At 44.1% G+C, this 21,348-nt stretch overlaps 1 long non-coding RNA gene across 1 annotated transcript; it reads right to left on the bottom strand.

Annotated features, from left to right (window-relative positions):
- Positions 1 to 18,887: 18,887 nt before the first annotated feature.
- Positions 18,888 to 19,149, bottom strand: LOC135233777 (uncharacterized). Its single transcript, XR_010323934.1, has 2 exons — positions 19,051 to 19,149; positions 18,888 to 19,019 (listed from the first exon to the last, which is right to left on the bottom strand). It is a non-coding gene; the product is annotated as an uncharacterized LOC135233777 (long non-coding RNA).
- Positions 19,150 to 21,348: the final 2,199 nt, after the last annotated feature.

The raw sequence follows: 21,348 nt of genomic DNA on the forward strand, positions 1-21,348 counted from the left end.
TAACAAGCTAGCTGGCTAACGTAGCTACGTTAAACGTAATTTGCTAATCATAACATAAAATATAGCTAGCTAACTGATTTTATGACATTCTTGAGTAACAAATACCACATGACTGAAACTGCATTAGTTCTCAATGAATGATAAAAAACAAAGGAGTTGATAGTGGACTCAGACTTTTGGACCCAACTGTATGTGAGGAGAAAAGTTTGAAATCTAGTGTAATCTCATTCACAAAGCAGTAGCTAACTAGCTAGCTATCTTAATGAGTTAGTTTAAGTTAGTTTGCAACATTATAACACAGTCATGCTACCTAGAAAGCTTTTTTTCTTTTTTTGGAGTACATCGGTGGGAAAGCTGTGAAAGGACAAATAAGGCTGTTTCTTCTCCGAATTGCTACACAGGGGAATGCTACAAAACTGGTTTCTCTTCGTCGTTGCCATTGTTTTGGTGGCAGTTAAGATAACCGGAAATGAGAGACCCCTACATCCAGTTTACATACCCGGAAATGTTAAATAGGTCAGTCTTGCAATAATCACTTAATAATTTCCTGACAAATATTCGGCAACACTTGCTTTGGTGTCTGATTAGAAAACTGATTGTTTATTATGTTGTACATCGGTAATTGATCATACATCTGATTCGTTCATAGCCGTGGTGTATTAACCATATACCACGGCTATGACGTCTAATTCCTTTGCACAATTCAGTATTTACTCCACGTCTGACGAAAAAAAAACGTTAGTGTGCACGTTGCATAGCAACCGCCTCACCTCACACTATGTGCAGGCAGCCAGGAGGGCCTACTTTATTTTGAACATTATTATTTATGAATAAAAATGATTTAAATTGGAGTGTCTATTACTTTCATGTTGCCATACTTGGTGACTGTTTTATAAAAGCAATAGCTCACTTCAGGCCGTGATATATGGTTATTGTGATATAATAACCATATACCACGGCCTGTCGTGAGCTATCCACTTGTTAAGTTGTGACGTATCGACCTTCCAATAATACTGTTTTCGGGTCCAAGCCTCTCCTGCGTTGGCTGAGGCTCTCGTCTTTTCAACATGCCGCAGTGCTGTGTCCCTTGTTGTTCAAATAGATCTGAGTCCAAAAAAACAATTCAATTGTCATTCTACCACTTTCCTTGCGATGAGAAAGAGAAGAGGAAATAGCTGCACAGTTGATAATTAAGTTACAATTCTTAAATGAAGAAAAACAAAGTTTGGCGCCAGTGGGTGCTAACGTTAGCTAGCTGTTTACATCCTGTTCTTACCTGTCCTTATCAGTTCTCATTATGCATATACATTAGTGCACAACCTGTCTACATTACAGTTTATCATTATCACTATCACTTATCACTATCATTATCATATGACATATCACACCTGCTACCATATATTCTTATCACTGTATTATATGTTAGGAATAAACCACGACGGGCTGTCCCGTTATTGGAAAATAATGGTAGTTCTATTTACACCGTTGTTAAGCAAAAACCTCTGGTCATTAATTCTATGAAACCAACGATTCTATCAAGAAAAAATAGTTCCTTCATGTTTTATACCATACAATTAGCACCAATTTTGGTCATTTTTGCCAATACATTATTTAAGAAAACTACATGAAACCATAACTCAATCAAATTAATCTCCCTAGCTCTGTCTCGCTTTTTAAAATGTTGCGGTCTCATAGTGTAGACACTGCGTTTTTCCAAGACACTCTGAAACTGGGTTTGAATGCCAGTTAGCTTTATGCTAACACTTATTTGCTATATTTGGTAGTCCAGTAGCCTATGCTAAAACAGTTCGCAACTTCGGCTATCTATCGTGTTTGACGGCTTGTCAGTTGTGTACATTCCGTAATTGTCTACCTGGGCCATGCTTCACGGATGTGACAAAGCTAGTATAATCCCGATTTTGGGATAAACACTGCAAAATTTTCAGTTTCACGAAGCGAATTAAGAGTCTTAAGGTTTTTTTTCTGGATAACATACAACACACGATGAAATCACACACACAGAATTTAATGAAATTAACCATCATTGTAAGACTGGCATTTCGAAACGAACATGTTTTTAGCATTTAAGAGACCGACAAGAGCATTTAAGCCAGTGGTTCTCAGAATCGGTCCTGGGGGCTCCTTGCGTATATTGGCTTTTCTCCATTGGTTTTGATGATCTACAAGAAAACAATAATAATTAGAAATTCAATGTACATTATTTTTGCCTTCATGCACCAGGTGGAAAACTTGCTCGACAAAGTGCGTTGTCATATTTACACGCCTGCAGATCAGTTATTAAAATACTTGGTAGATTTGTTAATCACCGCTAACAGTGTTAATTTTTATTCGTTTAACAGTGACTTGTGAACAATCGGTCAGCTAGCATCACCCAGCAAGTCAACACCACAAACGGCGATGGAGTAGCAGTTACTGGCTCATTAACTGACTGTGGCAAAAACCTACAGTGATAACTTGCTCGGTTAACAGCAGGTCTACCAGATAGTTATATGAAAATTAGCCTCTCTGATTGATTGACCATCAGTGTAGTCAATGTTCTCCCCCTGTGGTTCATATTGCTAATGCGTGAGCTAACCACGGATAGCCTACCTAGCTCACTCGCAAGCTGATATGCTAGCTAAGCATATTCGTTTTGCTGAGAAACATAAATTGAAGATAACTGAATATAATTTTATTATTAATGTCATACATATAACGTGATTACATGACACAGTACAGTCACGGATGGAAATTAAACTCCGTAAACATTTGATAATATATTTTAAAACATAACGGCAGACAGTCAGCTAGCCTCGAGTTCGTTCTGCAATCGTTCGTTCAGGTTGATGGGCTTTTCCACACCGGACTGTCAATCACATTGTAAAAATCACAGAACCGCTTAACTCTATGGTTTTGGCTCCAAATCGATAACATGGCCGCGCCCGGCATTGAGCTTGAAAATGTGTTTTAGAGACCTACGGATAGTCAATGGGTGACGTCATAGTAGCTTTGTCCATATTTTTTACAGTCTCTGATTTAGACCCTTTTTAACCCTCAATGGTGCCTCACTAAAGAAGGAAGTCATTGTGAAAAGGTTCACAGGTTCGGGATCTGGAGGAGCGTTTGGACCCGGAAATGGCAATGTCACGTGTGGTTGTCAGACTTAACAAGCGGATTGCTTAATCATAGTAGGGAGGTATATATATAAGGAAATATACAAAATTAGAGTCGATAAAGCTATTAAATCGTTTCAAAAGTGCACTGACTGTCACGTTCGGGAGGGTATGACCCAGACGCAGAGTGGGAAAAAACACAGGAACTCAAAAGGAAAGTTTAAATAAAGACATTTACTACACAAACAAACAACAAACAAAAGGGCAACGCTAGAAAAACTCAAAAGACCAAAAACAGAAGAAAATCCGAAAGTCCAAAAACATGTAGAACAGAACAGGTAGGGCAGACACAGACAGGCAGAAAAGCACGGGCAGCAACACAGGCAGAAACATAAAGGAAGAAACACAAGGAACCAGACACAGGAGGGCACAATTAACAATCAAACCAGGACAGGGTGGGAAACAATAATAAAATTATTGCATTATTACAATTAACCAACAGGGGAACGAGCAGGACACAAAACACAAGTGCCGCCATCTGGCGGCCCAGCAAGGCAAAACAGAGACAGAAACACAGAACCATGACAATACCCCCCCCCCAAGGGACGGCTCCTGACGTCCCAGAAGGCCGACCTGGGAAGGGAGTAAAACAGAGGGTGGGAGCTAGAGACAAGACAGAACTCAGACTGGGGTAGAACAGAACAAGGAATTGGACAGGAACAGTGTTACATAGGAAAAGACTGACACGCGTATACGGTTCGGTTTTAAACACCACTGCCCTTTATTCGTCTGCCACCCTCATAGCTCCACAAAACTCCATGCGTAACGTAACGTAATGCATATGACATCACCAACTGGATCTCTTACCCAATGTATAGTGAACTCACAGCATAACCTATGTTATCAAACATAACATTTCTCCCCCCCCCCCCCCCCAAGAAATAAACAGCATGGCCAGGTAGGCCGTAACACCCCACTTGAACAGACCCATATAACTATGTCCATATGAACTGCTAGGCCTGGGGACTAAGCATGGTAGGACGTGACATAATCCCGCAAGGTAACAGGCCGGGTCCTGGCCCGCACCGATCTGGGCTCCAGCACCACAGGCTCCTGGTGTGTTGCCGCATCCGGTACTGGAGTAGGAGGCGGGCCAGGGTCAGTGCCCATGGTGTGGAGAGACGGTGGTCAGGCTTGCGCTGTAGCTGCATGCTCGGAAAGGGGAGCTGGGGCTTTCTTTAGTCTGCTAGCGTGCCATCGCGAGCCGTCATCGACTGGGTACAAGGAACTGGACTCAAAACACTGAACTGACCAACCCACAGACACAGGAATTGACTGGACTGAAAAACACAGACACTGACTGGACTCGAAAACACAGACACGGACTGGACTCAAAAACACAGGGAACAGACAGACACCGACACGGAATGGACTAACACACAGACAGGGAAAGGGCTAACATACAGACAAGGAACAGACTGATGGAGACAGGACACTGAACTGAACGCGGACAGAACACTAAACTGAACAAAAACAGAAACCAGACTCAACATAGAGACTGGACTGGACTGGACAAAAAAAACACGGAACGGACAGACACGGACCTATGAACAAGACAGGGAGACTTAACAATGGGACAGACAGAGTGACAAGCAGGCGGGGAGGCTCACGGCTAGACCAACGGACACACAAAGGGACAGACAGACAGGGAAGGAGAGGGGGGAACCCAAAAACAGGCACAAGGACTGACAGATGGGCAGACAGGACAATAAACAGGCAGATTGACAAACAGACAGACAGGAAGACAGGCGAGTAAACACACTGGCCAATGGGTCGACGGCCAGGGGGCCAGACAGACAGGCCAACACACTGACTGACAAACACACGGGCAGACAGGCAGGCAGGCAGGCAGACAAACAGATAAGGGGGCAGGTGAACAGTTAGGGGAACGGACAGGCCCCAGCCCCAGGGGGAAACGCCCTCCAAGGCGTGGCTGCGGGAAAGTTTCAGGGCTGTTGGACGGATGAGGTCTCTGGGCCCTGGGCTGGGGCAGCGACGGCTTGGGAGCAATAGGGGATGTGGGCATGCTGGAGGACGCGGGCACGCTGGGGGGCCCGGGAACACTGGGCAGACCAGACAGCCCCTCCGGGACAACGGGCTGGGCAGGCGGATTCTCCTGCGGGACAGCGGGCTGGGCAGGTGGATTCTCCTGCGGGACAGCGGGCTGGGCAGGTGGATTCTCCTGCGGGACAGCGGGCTGGGCAGGTGGATTCTCCTGCGGGACAGCGGGCTGGGCAGGTGGATTCTCCTGCGGGACAGCGAGCTGGGCAAGCGGTATCTCCTGCGGGACAGCGGGCTGGGCAGGCGATTTCTCCTGCGGGACAGCGGACTGGGCAGGCGTTTCTCCTGCGGGACAGCGGGCTGGGCAGGCGTTTCTCCTGCGGGACAGCGGGCTGGGCAGGCGTTTCTCCTGCGGGACAGTGGGCTGGGCAGGCGGATTCTCCTGTAGGTTAGTGGGCTGGGCAGGTGGCGGAAGCTTCTCCTGTGGGACAGCGGGCTGAGCAGGCGGCAGAGGAGGCCTCTGCTGGAGACTGGGCAGAGCAGGCGGTGGCGGCCCCTGCGGGAGACAGGGCAGAGCAAGCGATGGCAGCCCCTGCAGGAGACTGGGCAGAGCAGGCGGAGGCGGCCCCTGCGGGAAACTGGGCAGAGCAGGCGGAGGTGGCCCCTGCGGGAAACTGGGCAGAGCAGGTGGAGGCGGCCTCTGCGGGAGACTGGGCTGAGCTGGCGGAGGCGGCCCCTGCGGGAAACTGGGCAGAGCAGGCGACGACGGCCCCTGCAGGAGACTGGGCAGAGAAGGTGGCGGCGAACCCTGTGGGAGACTGGGCAGAGCAGGCGGAGGTGGTTCCTGTGGGAGACTGGGCAGAGCAGGCGGCGGAAGCCCCTGCAGGAGACTGGGCAGAGCAGGTGGTGAAGCCTGTAGAAAGGGGGGCCAAGCAGGCAGCTCCTGCAGGACGCGGGGCAGAGCAGGCAGGGGACAGGAAATGAAATGTCATTCAAATTGCAGTCAAGCCCTCTCTTGTCATCATCCCGATTGTTCAATTCCGATACGTCCAAGTTATGCCGGCAAAGAGGCTCTCCAAAATGTTTTCTGATCAGGCTAGACCAGTAAATCTAGTTTGAACAAGAATATTTTTGCATGCAGATCTTAACCAATATGTTGTCTACAGTGTGGCATAGAGTGTTTTAGTTTTACGAATGGGTATTTTTTTAAAGTACGATGAAATGGAGACATGCGCGTTGTAAATTTCAACAAACTACTAGAATAGAATGCCCATCCAACCTGGACATAACTTCTGTTGGCTAGATCGCTGGAATTCCTTGTTTTTACAAGGATATTTTCGCATAGATATCTTCACCATGGTCTTGTCTGCAGTGTGGTATAAAGTATTTTAGTTTTACAAATGGGTGTTTTTTGTAATTACGACGAAAACGGGAGACCTGCGCTGTCTCTGGATTATGAATCCCCAGAAATCTGTTGATTTGCAGAGCATTCGGGACTTGATGAAATGGAGCTGTTCTTCCCATCACAGGTTGAAAACAATAATGGTGTAACAGGTCCAAGTCAGAATCAAGTGGTGTCCAACTGTGGGAGGGGGAGAAGGACACCCAGACGGGTGTGGCAGGGGACAGGGTGAATCTTTCAGCACCCACTTTGAGCCTGGTCTGTCATTTGAAAAGTGTGCAGCATTCTAATCAGGCTCAGGATTGTGCTGCGACCCCTCTGTGGTGTGATGCTTCTGTTTGCCAGCAGAGGGAAGCATGCACCACACTGCATGTGAGGCACTGTTGCGCTGAACTGTTACATAACTTTTCACATGATGGGCATCAATATATATGTGGTTCATAATTGGTATTGCTACTGATAGTGCTGCTACTATATCTAGGCATGAAAATAATAAAACAATAGCAGTACTTATTAGTAGATACAATGGCATCAGTTTTGGTAGTACAATGATATTTGTTTGTACAGATCTAAAAGTTACGGTAATAATAAAAAATCTGTTTACATTCTCAGAGGTTAAAAGGTGGAGGGAATATCATGTGTGCCAGTGCCCTGGGCAGTGGGGCACGTGGAGACAAGTGCAGGGTGCAGTGGGTGAAGGCCCTGAGACAGGCTGCAGCTGTCCTGGGGATTTGTGTGGAGGAGGAGGCCGCCCGCCTGCGTGCGGTAAAAGACTTGACACTTAGACGGACCCCAGGATTAACCAGGCCCACTGTGTGGCCTGAATGCCAGTCCTAGTCTGCCTCCATCAGCGAGGACCTCCTCTGGGCCAGGGAGCCTCCCACAGGTACCAGATCGATCTGATCAATCCAAGAAAACATGCAGCTACGTAACTGCAGTAGTCACACACTTAAAGAAAAACTGATACTAATGCTGATCATAGAGACAATGGTGCCAGCACAGATATGGGCTCAGGAGTTTAAACAGCATTAACTCAGCAGCAGGCTACTTTCAGATCACCTAGGTCATCACAACTTGTCTCTGGACCTACTTCTGACTCAGCTGTTCTCTGTAACCTCTCATACTGCATGAGTCAATTCCACTGTTAGGCACTAGATGTTTTACTGCTCCCTGGACATCAGTGGTCAATTGACTTATCGGGACTGAAATTCAAGGGTAGTGTCACTAGGCATGGGTCAATTTGAGATTTTGATGGTGTGATAACCTTCACCAAAAGAATTTGACAGAGCACTCCTGTAAATGTGAAGCCACTCTACACCAGAGCTTTTTACAGGTTAGGTGACCTTCCTCCTGTAAGCTGTGGTCAACTTATTCTAGTAACCAAGATATTCCCATACCACTTGACTTCTCTATCAATGGGGGCTCAAGAGGTAGGAGGGGGGAGTTTGGGGGTTCACCTCCTTTTGTCATGATAGACAAGGTGGCCATGCGCACTGCATCCGAATTACCTCAGGCTTTTTTTACATTCATCCACACTGATCGCTAATGGTTAGTAGATACATTATTATACAGTGGGCTCCAGAATTATTGGCACCCTTAATAAAAATGAAGAAAAAAGGCTGCATATAATAAATTACACAGATAATAATCTATATGTTATGTTCAAACATATGGGAAAACTATATACTTTTATTTCAATACATTTACTCTCATGCTTTAATGTTTTTTATTACGTAATCAATTTTTTTCTGAAAACCATAGGTGCCATAATTATTGGCACCCCTAACAATTATTGTAAGAAAAATCAAACAAAATGAAAGTGGCAATACAATTTTACTTAATTTAGTTAATTAAAATTGGTTTGTTTCTTGCAGTCAAGAAGTTTAAAATGGCACCTCCATACCAACTAACTCTTTGGAAGGGTGGCACGAAGACAGCCCTTACTGGGCACAATAAACAAAACCAAGAATCTGGAGTTTGCCAAACCTCATTGGAATTATGACTGGAAGAGAGTGCTATTGTCAGATGAGACCAAAATTAAACGTTTTGGACATACACACCATCGACATGTTTGGCAGCAAAAGAGGAATGCATACAGGAGAAGCACCTCATACCTACTGTCAAATATAGAGGTGGGTGATTGATATTTTGGAGATGTTTTGCTGGCAGTGGTCCCGGGGCACTATTTTAGATTAATGGCACAATTAATTCAACAAAGTTCCTGGCAGAAAATTTGGTTGTCTCTGCTAAGAAGCTAGGACTTGGTCTTAGGTAGATTGTCCAGCAGGACAATGACTCCAAGCATACATCAAAATCTAAACATAAATGCTTAAGTGAAATCACATCCATGGTTTCTAATGGCCATCTTAGTCTCCAGACTTAAATTCCATCATAAACCTGTGGTCTGAACTGAAGAGGACAAGGGGGGGGGGGGGGGGGGGTCCATAAGCGCAAACCCAAAGATATCAATGATTCTGAAAAGTTCTACATGGAGCAATGGTCAAAAATCCCTCCAAATGTGTTCTCTAACCTTATCACAAATTATAGGAAAAGATTCATCTTTGCCAGGGGTGTTTTCACAAAGTATTAAACCAGGTGTGCCAATAATTGTGGAACCTGTTTTTTGGGGAAATATATATTTTTTATTTAAAAAATATAAGACTTTGGTTGATTCCAATGAATCATTAATCATGCACACTAGTTTACACATGTTTTTTAGTTTAGCATTTTTTTTTAGCATTTTTTGTGCATATTTATCAAGGGTGCCAATAATTCTGGAGCCCACTGTATATCGTATTGGCAGAAAATTGGGAAGTAAGGGCACATCTCATGTCTGTGGTACACATTACAAATACATTATTCAGGCCTCTTTGTGAATAGAGATTTTAATCTTAAAAAAAGCTCATACTGTTGGAACATTATGAGGGGAAATGTTTTGGTTTTGGAACCGTGACTTTTTCATATGGTGATATATGGTATATATGAAACCACCCGTGCCTAAGTGTCACTCACAGATGAGTGGTTTCCACCTAATTATGAAATTGAGACACATGAAAATAGACACCTGCAGAGTCTCAGGATATATTTTTCCTCAATTTGATTCAAAATAAAAAAAACTGACTGCTTACAAGAAAACAGTAGTTTACAGGTTAGCACCAATATAACTGCTTGCCACTGCCTGCAGTTTTGATATGCATGTGTAATGATACCAATGTGTTGAGTGTTTGCTGTGTGTTGTGCATGTGTCTAGTGCGTGTGTATATTGTTCACATTTTATGCTTACAGTTGTGACTCTGTTTAATATATCTTACAGAACTGGAAGACAGAGGACATGGTATCAAGCACCACTGCTACCACAGTCCATTCTGGGTAAGAGTACCAACTAGATAAACTGCAATGAGCCACCATACAGGGGTCATTTAAGGCACTTGCGATGCTTGTTCATGAGTGCCCACATCATAAATCTTGGAGATCATAGTCAATGGTTTGTTATCATGTCTGTTGGGCAAGTCAAAAGGAGTGTAAATTGTGTGGTTGGTGCGGCTCCACCCAAGTCTATCATTAATGTAAAACACATACCTCCACTTTTATCTGGTTTGGCCTAAAATTACATTTTTTAAAAACTGGTAAGTCTCAGTAGACATTACCAAAATGAAAGTTTAGACAGTTAATATTTTTCAAAGGAACCCCAGAGATTGCTCTTTTTATTTTATAATCTCATAGCTTTCACACTGTTGTTCCAGTGAGCCTGCGTTGTAAGTGGATTGGCATGGGCATTCTGGGCAATCATAATCTAATACGTACACAAATACTGCTTTTCAATCTAATACGTAAACAAATACTGCTTTGGGGGATAGGGAAGGAGAAGATTAAATGAAAATAAATTGGGGATGTTGGTTATTCACATGCATGTTTTTGCCATTCGACAATCCTTCTTGAAGTACAAGCAGAAAAGCAGGGAAGAAAAGTTTTTCTCCAAAATAATCTATTCCTGTTCAGTGCTTATTATCCTAAACCCCAAGCTCATATACTTAATGTGCAGTGGTTTTGATCACATTGTCATTAATGCCATTCTAAGGCTGAGCTCAGTCAAATCCATGGTTCTTCAGGCTGCTTCTCACCCCTGTTGCAAATAACAAGAAAATATAATTAATAATTATGTTACAAAGTTAATTGCTGTGGAGCATTTTATATTGTCTACAGATATTCAATAGCATGAAAGTCAGATTGAAGATTCCACATTTACAAATAAATTAGTTACGCTCAAACACCAGCGAGAGTATATATACCCTCCAAAATGATTCACATCTTGATAAAAATGAACAAAAAGGCTGTATAATACAGGTAAGGAACTATATTCCACTCAGAAAATCTGAAAATTATATAATTTTGTATTGGTACAACTGCTCTGAGAAAAATATTTTGTATTATTTTTTCCTCCAGGAACTTTTGTTTCATAATTATTCACACCCCTAATATAGTAAATTCCCACATAACTGACATCAATGGGACCTGAGCAGAGGCAGGTTCTTGAAAGGCTGGACAAACCTGTTAAAATGAAAATAAGCATGGCAGCTGATGAAATTTCCATTTGTGAATATGCAAAAACTGAATTCATCCAACACTGTTCTGAAAATTGGCAATACATGAACATTGGGCAACAGTAAATCAAATGATAAAACTGCAAACAAATTCATTATATATCAAAATTCATATTGAATCAGCCTCCATACTTAATCAAATATAATTTTACCTGCTTATCTGCTTATCTCTTAGGTTCCATTGAAGTCAGTTATGCCTGGGTTTACTGTATTTGCAAAGAAGTAATAACAAATATTAAATTTTATATAAATAGCTATAGTCCCTGTTCGGAATTCATTATGTTTTAAATATATTCTTGTTTTTGTGTATCAGTAAATATGCCGTAATCTTTGTCCCAGAAAAACCCCTATTTCTACTGTGTAACTCTTTCCTTTCTTTCAATTGTTTACTGTAGAGTGAATAGAAATGGGCAGATACTGGCTGCTTGTTGAAGAAAGACCCCCCCACCACCCCTGCAGTGTGCTCCATGTCTATTTTTTTCTTTAATCTTTTAGCCATGTCTCTGAGGTACAGGGCTTGTCGTGTCCTACAACCAAAATCCGCTCCTGGTAACGATGAAAACAAAAAAGAAAACAGGATTTAAATCTGTGGATTGGTTTGAAATATTTTTTGGCAATGAAGACAAGCACCATCTGTGTATATTACCTTCTTTATTAGGGGTGCTTCTATTGTGATTCTCACTGCAGTGGGTTCCTATTCCTTTTGAGGGGTGCTGTTGGATGTTGTCGACCGGAGGGGGGGGGGTGGGCACAAGGAATTGCATGTTATGCATTCAAACAACAAAGAGCTTCTCATCACATTCATACTGCTAATTAAATCAACCGGCAGTAAATTGCATTGGAGAAATTCGCTGTTTCAACTCATCGCTACACAAAACACTGCACAAAAAATTTCTTGCTAGTCATTTCGGTGTCACCCCCCTCTGATGGTGTCACCTGGTGCGGTCTGCACCCCCCGCACCCCTCTAGTGACGCCTTTGCCGAGACTCCCAGACTCCCACAGAGGGGTCGCTCACTGTTCCTGGTGGGTATGTGTGTGTGTGATACATTCAGAAATCTCTGTAAATTACACACTGTGCCTGGCTGGTAGTGACTTGTGTATATGCTAATATACCGTAATACATCTCTGTATTATTTCTCAGGTAACTTTCTAACGTTCTGTTCATAAGACCTACAGCACCTTTCAACACAAAAAACAGGAAATGACTGCACATAAACATTAAATCTTTGAACACCTAAGGTGTTTGTTTCTTTAGCATTCACCATGGTGACCTGTACTTCTTGAATTTCATAAATCTATGTATACACCTTGTTACTTTACTGAGGAAAAGCTGCATACCTTTCTTCAGAGTAAAAATGAGGTGCCTTCTCTGGAACTCAAACAGGCAACCCACTGCATATATCTTTGATAAGTGTAATATACTGTTGCATTTATTTAAAGTGATTAGATAAGGATATAAGTGCCATGCAGTTAGATCAGGCCATTCATTCCATGTAGGCTTGTCATTTTACCTAAACAGTATTGGGCATTATGTCAAGTCTGGTCTTGAACACCCCAAGGGGTCTCTGTTCTACAACATGACCTGGCAAGCAATGACATGCAATAACAACTGCCATATTTCCTGAACGTTTGCAGCCACTTTTAAAACACAAAAGCAGTCACTGTGAGGTACAGTAGCATTATACAAGGTGGATTTACTAAATGGTCACAGTGGGCCAAAATTGCTATTAGGATATAATTTGCAGGCATGACCTCACTTTCTACAACTTTCCTTTTGATACATATGTACATCTTTTCATGTGTCTGTACCTGGAGTGAACATGCTAAAACAGAGTGGAGGTCTTGTAAATTAGGCTGGTTAAAGGTGTATGTAAGTTTGGAGTATTGAGCAAGAGTGAACTAGATTTAGAAAAAAACATTCCACCCCTCTTTCCTTAGCTGCCCTTCCAAAGCCCCACCCTCCAAACACATGCGTGCATACCGCCTGTCAACTAAGTACTATAGAGAGGACAAGTGCATTGAAAAATAAAATAGGGAGAGTGAAGCACATCATGCCTCATTCACAGGTAGAATATAAAACACATGACATCATCATAATGAATGAAAACGATAAACATAGCTATCGTTTTTGTTTACAGCAACGGGATAATGACAGTAAATAAATGCAGACACCAGCTTTTTTACCTGTATGAGACCCAGACGAAGTTATGGGCAAAACATTGGTAGTAAACATTAGTAAACGCATCTGGAACTGGAGTGTGCAATTTCTTTTTTTTTGCTCAAACCGCATAGGTAGCTATAAACATAACTAGCTAGCTATAGATAAGCTATAAGATAACACTTCACGTACAGCATAGCTATAACACATATAAATACATCAACTAACTAGCTAACATTTTCTAGCTATGCCGGCTACACAATTTGGGGCGATGACAAATTCTGACAGAAATAGAACAAGCAAGATAATTGCCTGTCCTGCAGAAATACTGCAAGCTCATTGTCACTGTTGAAGCCATTCAAGTCCCTGAGCTCTCAGAAAAGTCAAACCGATGTTCATTCAAGTCTTGTCTTTCACTTGGTTCAATTCATTTTTGGTCATAATATTTTCTTTAGCGATCTTTCTTTACCTGGATTTTTTATTTGTTTTTTAATTTAACCTTTATTTACCCAGGGCAGGTTCACTGAGCATGGATGCTCTTTTGCAGGGACGCCCTGCTTCACACTCATACACATTCACTCCTGGGAGCTGCCCAGTACAACCACAATCCTCTATTGTTGGCCACTTAGCAGCTCCACTGGAGGGAGAGAACATTTTTTTAGCCAATTAAATCAATTCAACTCAATTTTATTTGTATAGCGCTTTTAACAAAGGAGCTTTGTCACAAAGCAGCTTTACAGAGAGCCGGCCCCCAAAGAGTAAGCCTAGGGCAACAATGCCAAGGAAAAACTCCCTGACAGATAGCAGGAAGAAACCTTGAGCAGAACCGGACTCAGAGGGGGAACCCATCTGCCACGGGCAGGCACTGGTTTGTTATGGGAAGTCAATAGTGGCAGTAGGCAGGGGTGCCCAGCTGGTCTAGCTGGTCTAGGGCTGGAGCTCCGGGCCGGGGGGGGGTGCTCAGCAAACTTGGGCTAGAGCTCCGGACAGGTGCCCAGAGCCGAGGAAAATGAGAAAAAACATTGTTAGGGGGTTCAAAAGGTAGATTAGCAAGCAGAGCAGAAGATACAGAGGTGCCTGCGTGTGATAAGGAAAACCCCGGCAGAATAAGGCTATGGCAGCATAGCTAAGGGAAACAGAGGCAGGGGCCAATGCAGCCATGAGGGCAGGCTTGAGACAGTCATCACCAGACCATGACCGGTTCAGCTTAACACAGCACTACCAATGATGATCCAGTGACAGCACTAACCGCTCAGTCCACCAGAGAGTCTATAGCTATGCCCGCCACCCACTCCTGCCCCTCAAATATAGGAGAGACTAAAAAGATATGTTTTGAGCGTAGCTTTAAATAAGGTGATAGTATCTGCGCCCCGAACATGGGCAGGCAACTTGTTCCACAGGAGGGGAGCACGATAGGAGAAGGCTCTACCACCTATGGTACTTTTAGCTATTCTAGGAATAACAAGGAGGCCTGCACCCTGTGAACGGAGCGTTCGTGAGGGAATATAAGGAAGAAGTAAATCATTTAAGAACAAAGGGGCAAGCCCATGTAAGGCTTTAAAGGTAAGAAGTAGTATCTTATAGTCTATTCAGAATTTAACTGGCAACCAGTGTAGCGATGCTAACACTGGGCTGAGGTGCTTGAATCTCCTTGTTCTAGTGAGAATACGAGCTGCTGCATTTTGAATTATCTGGAGCCCTTTCAGAGAGGAATTAGCACATCCAGACAAAAGAGCATTGCAGTAATCTAATCTTGAAGTAACAAAAGCATGAACTAGCTTTTCTGCATCATGTAAGGACAGTACTTTCCGAATTTTTGAGATATTTCTCAAGTGATAAAAAGCAACCCTAGAGATGTCTTTAATATGTATATCAAATGCAAGATCTGGATCAAAGGTAACACCAAGATCTTTGATTACAGCACTTTAAGTAATGGAGATTCCATCAATGTTAAGCATATAGTCAGATAGTTTGCGTCTCTGGGACTTGGGCCCCACTACCATTATCTCGGTCTTATCGGAGTTCAGCAAGAGAAAATTTTGGGTCATCCGTTCCTTTATGTCTATAAGACAGGCTTTGATCTTTGACAGCTGGACAACTTCATCAGGTTTAACTGATAGATACAACTGACTGACAAACACAACTGTCATCTGCATAGCAGTGGAAATTAATGCCATGTTTGCGAATAACTTGTCCCAGGGGGGTCATATAAAGAGAGAAGAGCAAAGGCCCAAGCACAGATCCTTGTGGTACTCCATATCTAACCCTGGATTGATAAGAGGAATCATTATTAAAATGCACAAATCGATATTGGTCTGATAGTTATGATCTGAACCAAGAGAGTGCCTGTCTGCGGAGGCCTACAAGATTTTCAAGTCTATCCAGAGGGATGAGATGATCAACTGTGTCAAATGCTGCACTTAAATCTAAAAGCACAAGTACAGAGATGCAGCCATTGTCTGAAGCGAGGAGTAGGTCATTGAGTACTTTGACCACGGCTGTTTCAGTGCTGTCAGAGGGTCTAAAACCAGATTGAAAAACTTCCAATATATGATTGGAGTGCAAAAATGGAGCATTGCGTAGTTCTGGCAGGCCACAAGAGTCAAGCGCTCCGGCTGAATCAGCTGATGGCTCAGCTGAGTGATGTTCGCCTATCACAGTACATTCACTAACAGGGCGGTCTACTTAAACAGCCTCCCTCTACTAATTCGACTGCTCCTTCTGCATGCAAGCGCTGCACGTTGCTTCGTAAATCGGCGCTTCTTCCTGCAATCCAGCTACGGCATGCTGCCAGTGTAAACCATGTCTGCTTGCTACATGTTAGCTGCTAGTCTAAGCTCACAGCCTAGGCACTATGAGGAAGTCATGCTATTTATTTGCATTGCTCCTTACCTCTAAGCTCTATAGCTGCAGCAGGCAGGCGATCCATTTGGGGCCAGCCACGCAAAGCGTTGTTTAAGCGGCATATTCCAGATATTGAGGATACCGGTGCACTGTCTTCACTGATAACTGGCCAGGGAGCCGCCCCTCCATGGAGGACGCCATGTTCAAGACTGGAAGCTGCTGCCACGTCCATACCTGCTAGCTGCAGATTCTTGCCGGGTAATGCCGGGTAATGTCATCAACCTTATTTAAATTCTGCTGAGCTCTGAGTCTAGCGGTAAATGCATAATATACACAGTGTTGCCAACTATTTCTATGGAAAGTAGCTATGGCCTCCTCTAAAAGTCGCTAAATTGACAACACCGAATATACACATTCGATTGCGGGGACGTCTCACAGAGGGGCTGGTTTCACGAATATCGCAAGTCTTTCGCTAAAAGCGGAAACGTTCCAACATATGCGGGCACAAGTTAATGGCATGCTTATTGTCGAGTTTCTCACCACCAGAGTCAACGCTAGATGCTGTCACTGCTAAAGAATCCCTGGCGTGAATGCTTTCGGCTACCTTCCGGAACGCAGTAGAATTGGGTCGTACGCTACATCCCCTACTTGATCAGAGCGGGGTCTTCCAATCAATCGTTTTACGCGAATTTGGGATTCGTGCACGTAAATCTAAGCGGAAATGTCTGAATTGGGAAAACGCCAAAGTTCTCATGCTTGGCTGAGATGGAAAAGTAGGCGTATCGATAAAGAATCTTTGTTCATTGTGAACGGCTAATGGATTAAGGGCAGTCGCTACCACGCAGCTACTAGATAGCCCCCATGTCTCACACGGGCTATAGTTTGCGTATTTGTAGGCTAATGGCCTATTTCCTGGTGTAAACAGTTATTCCGGAAGGATTGGGCTGCGAGATGGCAGTTAAACTCTGGCTGTTATAGGTTTGGCAGATTGAACATGGGCGGCAGGGCGTGTTGCAAAGAGCAGAGGTGCAGAGTCATCTAAATTTTTCAAAGCGGAATTCTACCCTTCGCTGAATTGCTACACTACAAGGGGTGTTAGACTGTTACCGGCAAGTAGGCTACAGCCATTGTTGTAAAAATGCAAACCAGCTTCGGCTTTCAACTTAAGAAACAGAAGGTTTACTCCACTGATTCACGATTTGTGCTTAAAAAGTCGGTTCCCTATCGGGACCCAATCATCGCGACAGAAAAATGAAAACATTAAATTCATATTGGTGTTAAATCTGCGAGGATACAATTTGGTTGGCTATCTAATTTAGCTGTCAGATCACGATGCTGAATGTTTAGGGATTGCTAATGTCCATTGTAATGAGACAAATTAGGCTTAACGTTGTCTCGTCCAACTGGTTCTCTCAATATTGTGCTGTTGCAAGACGCAAATGCGTACGTTCCGCATTCATAAGTGTATCGTTGTATTCCATGACACTTAAACGGCCGTTTAGGCTTATCACAGCGGAGAAGGGATTTCATGTAGCCTTCTCCACGTCACTGCTCTGACCTATTCACCGTGCATGTGATCAGGCATGTGACCACACGACTGAGCACATATGTTGAGGAAAAATTATACCTGCTGCTACGGACATGCTCCGCATAGCCTAGGTATTGGCCTCGCTGTCTCTACAATTGCATGCTCGCGTGAATGGCGTTGCGCGTCATCCATTGCATCTGCTCCCGGTTATGGCTGGTTCCAGGCAGATTTGTAGCATGTGCTTTCGCAACTTTGTCATAGTTTCTTTAATAGTACATTGCATTTTTGTCTAAATAGAGTGCAATACGATGGCAAAAAAAAAAAAAAAAGACTGGTTCCAATTCCTCTCCTAATATACTCTTTCGGTAAGCATATTAGTAATGCAATGTGGCGCTTTAAAGCAGCCCACTGTGCCCAACTGTTAAATAATATTTAAATAGTGACGTATTGAGAAATAATTCTTCGAACCTTATTGCTTCGATGCCCACCCTCGCCCGGAGTGGCCCTTATGTCAGCGAATTAAGCGAAACTCAAAAACACGATCGCCAATCGTCTCGGGACCAGGCTATGCATCTTTTCCAGCGTATCCATTTGGCAGGAGTCGCTTCCGATAGCGCAACGCAAGATTAGCCTCATCGTGACGCCTGATGGGCAGAAGCAGTAATATGTTCATCCAATCTCTGCATAATGCATTTCCCCACAATTTTTAAAAGATGCATAGACTCTTCAGCCTCATATAACTCTGTTCACAACTGGTCTCTTTTTTAAGGCAAGAGTTTCAACCCCGAAGTACCCACTGTTGGAAACTGCATTTCCTTATGCTTCATGGTTCTTTATATGATCTCACCATGGCAAATATGCTTAAATTAGCTATATTTTGTATACACTTCAAGCTTTTAATCTGAGAAAATGAAGGAACTTGTGTCATTATTGCATACTAGCACTGTTTTCCACCCTCTCCTCCATGACCCGGTACCTGTGGTGGCGCCCCCATGCGAGCCCTGAGGAGCCTTCATTGTGAAATGCCATGACGAAATCTGGTTGCCGTCCGCCTCCGTCTCATTGGCAATGCGGTCCCCATTCCGGAGTTCTACACCACCACTCTACCTCCAGTGCGGCAACGACAGCAGTGATGGTTCCCGGCATCCTCAGTGAAGCTACGGGGCTTTGGACATGTACTTCTTCATCCGTTGGCATTGACATAATTTCCGTTCAAAAGCTATGAGCTTTGCAGTATAGGAGCACGGCTGCTACTGTCTACTGGCAAGTACCGGTGTCGCAGCCGCCAATGTTTCCTCTATAATCAGTTTCCTGCTGCTGCTAGTGCTGCTGCTACTGCTACTGCTGCTGCTGCTACTGCTGCTGCTGGGTGCTACTGCTACTGAAGCTGCTGCTGCTGGTACTGTTTCTGCTGCTGCTGCTGCTGCTGTTACTGCTGCTGGGTTCTACTGCTGCTGCTGCGTTACTGCTGCCACTACTGCTGATGTTACTGCTCCTGCTGTTTATGGCTGCTGCTGCTGATGCTACTACTACCGAACAAGGATTCATTACACTAATATGAGTAGTACATTTCCCTCTAATTGGTTTAAATCTCTGTGCTGGGGGGAAATACCAACAAGCTGTTGGTGCACATAGCCTAATAATATTTGGTGAGTAGTTTGAATGGCCTTGGGCTTACGAGGTAGCTAAGCCACTGACTGACATGCTTGTCACAATCAACAACCTGAGCCGACCAGAGGAGGATGGGTTTCCCCCTTGAGCCTGGTTCCTTCCGAGGTTTCTTCCTATCTGCCACAGGGAGTTTTCCTTGCCACTGTCGCCTTAGGCTTGCTCCTGTGGGGGTTCAGGCCAGGGTTGTCCGTAAAGTGCATTGTGACAACTGCCGTAAAATACACTATACAAATAAATTCGATTGATAGAAGCCAAGGCCATACACGTAGGCATAGCCTTCAACATTACAAATAGTATTTTCCCCTGGTTTAATTTTACTCTTGCTTCAGGGGAAAGGCCAAAAAAAAAATTTAAAAAAATAAAAAGCTTGGTACACATAGCCACTGACCCACAATGTTAGAACGGCCTCGAGCTGACCGGATGAAGGGCCCTAAACGGTAGCCAAATGGCGTTTCACATAGTCATCACTTCAGCCGGAGACTAAGTACTAACAACATGTCGGCGTATGGTTGTTTTGGGGGTTTTTGCTGCTGCCCCCTCCCGGTCTTGTCCATGCATGCTTGTATGGATGGCAATGAGTGAGGATTCATTTACACTGATGCAGGTAGTAGCATATTTCCCCCGGTTTAGTTTAAATCTCGGCGCTCGAGGGGAAATACCGACAAGCTGTCGGTACACATAGCCTAATATTACATCTCACATAGTATGTTCCCCTGGTTTATTAATTAATAATTCATCTAACTATTGGCCTCAGGGGAACGTCCAACATGCTGTTGGTACACATAATCACTGATCCATGTAAAAAATAGATGGCCTCAAGCCGAAGGGCTTGACTGGACGAAGGGCTTCCTCCAGGTGGTCGTACACATAGTCATCACGTCATCGTTGAACACGTGCTTCACATCACTGCTCTTACTGCTGCTGCGCTATGGCTCCTACGCTGCTGCGTTACTGCCACCGCGCTCCTGCTGCTGCTACTACTGGCTCCTCCGGTAGGCCTATGCAACGAGTGAGGATTCATTTACACTGACGTAGTCGGTAATATATTTCCCCCGGTTAGTTCAAATCTCGGCACTCGAGGGGAAATACCAACAAGCTGTCGGTACACATAGCCTAATATCATACCACACATAGTAGGCTATGTTCCTCTGGTTTATTAATTAATAATACATCTAAGTATTGGCCTCAGGGGAACGTCTAACATGCTGTTGGTACACATAACCACTGATCCACGTAAAAAAATAGACGGCCTCAAGCCGAAAGGCTCGGCTGGACGAGGGGCTTCCTCCAGGTGGTCGTACACATAGTCATCACATCAGTCGGAGACACTTATTAATAGCACGTCGGCATATGGTTGTTTTGGGGTTTGCCGGAGAACTTGCTTTGCTGCTGGATCTGTTCTGTGTGTACCCCTCTAGGGGGGTTTGGCTGCTGGCCTCCCGGCCTTATCCACGCGGGCTGCGTGGTTGGCGGGAGAGCTCCAGAACAGAGCCATACTGCCAAACATAACTGCCTTTATTGTCAATAAAGTTCTACTTTGATGACAGTGGTCCTGACAGAAATGGAGCATCGCGTAGTTCTGGCAGGCCACGAGAGTCAAGCGCTCCGGCTGAATCAGCTGATGGCTCAGCTGAGTGATGTTCGCCTATCACAGTACATTCACTAACAGGGCGGTCTACTTAAACAGCCTCCCTCTACTCATTCGGCTGCTCCTCCTGCATGCAAGCGCTGCACGTTGCTTCGTAAATCCCCTCCACCACCCCAGCTCCATCCCCATGCGTCAAGAATTTGCATTTTTCCATTCCTATGTGTTAAGAATTTGTACTGCTCCATCCCTATGTGTTAAGAATTTGCATTTCTCCATTCCTGTTGTAGTCTGTATTAGTATCTGTTTGCTGTTAGTGTTTATTTTATGTTTTTGTAAGTTTATTATTTTTCACATCCTCCATCCCAGTATTTTCATTCTCCC

Source organism: Anguilla rostrata, chromosome 10 (genome assembly GCF_018555375.3).
Source record: "Anguilla rostrata isolate EN2019 chromosome 10, ASM1855537v3, whole genome shotgun sequence".
NCBI classification, from domain to species: domain Eukaryota; kingdom Metazoa; phylum Chordata; class Actinopteri; order Anguilliformes; family Anguillidae; genus Anguilla; species Anguilla rostrata.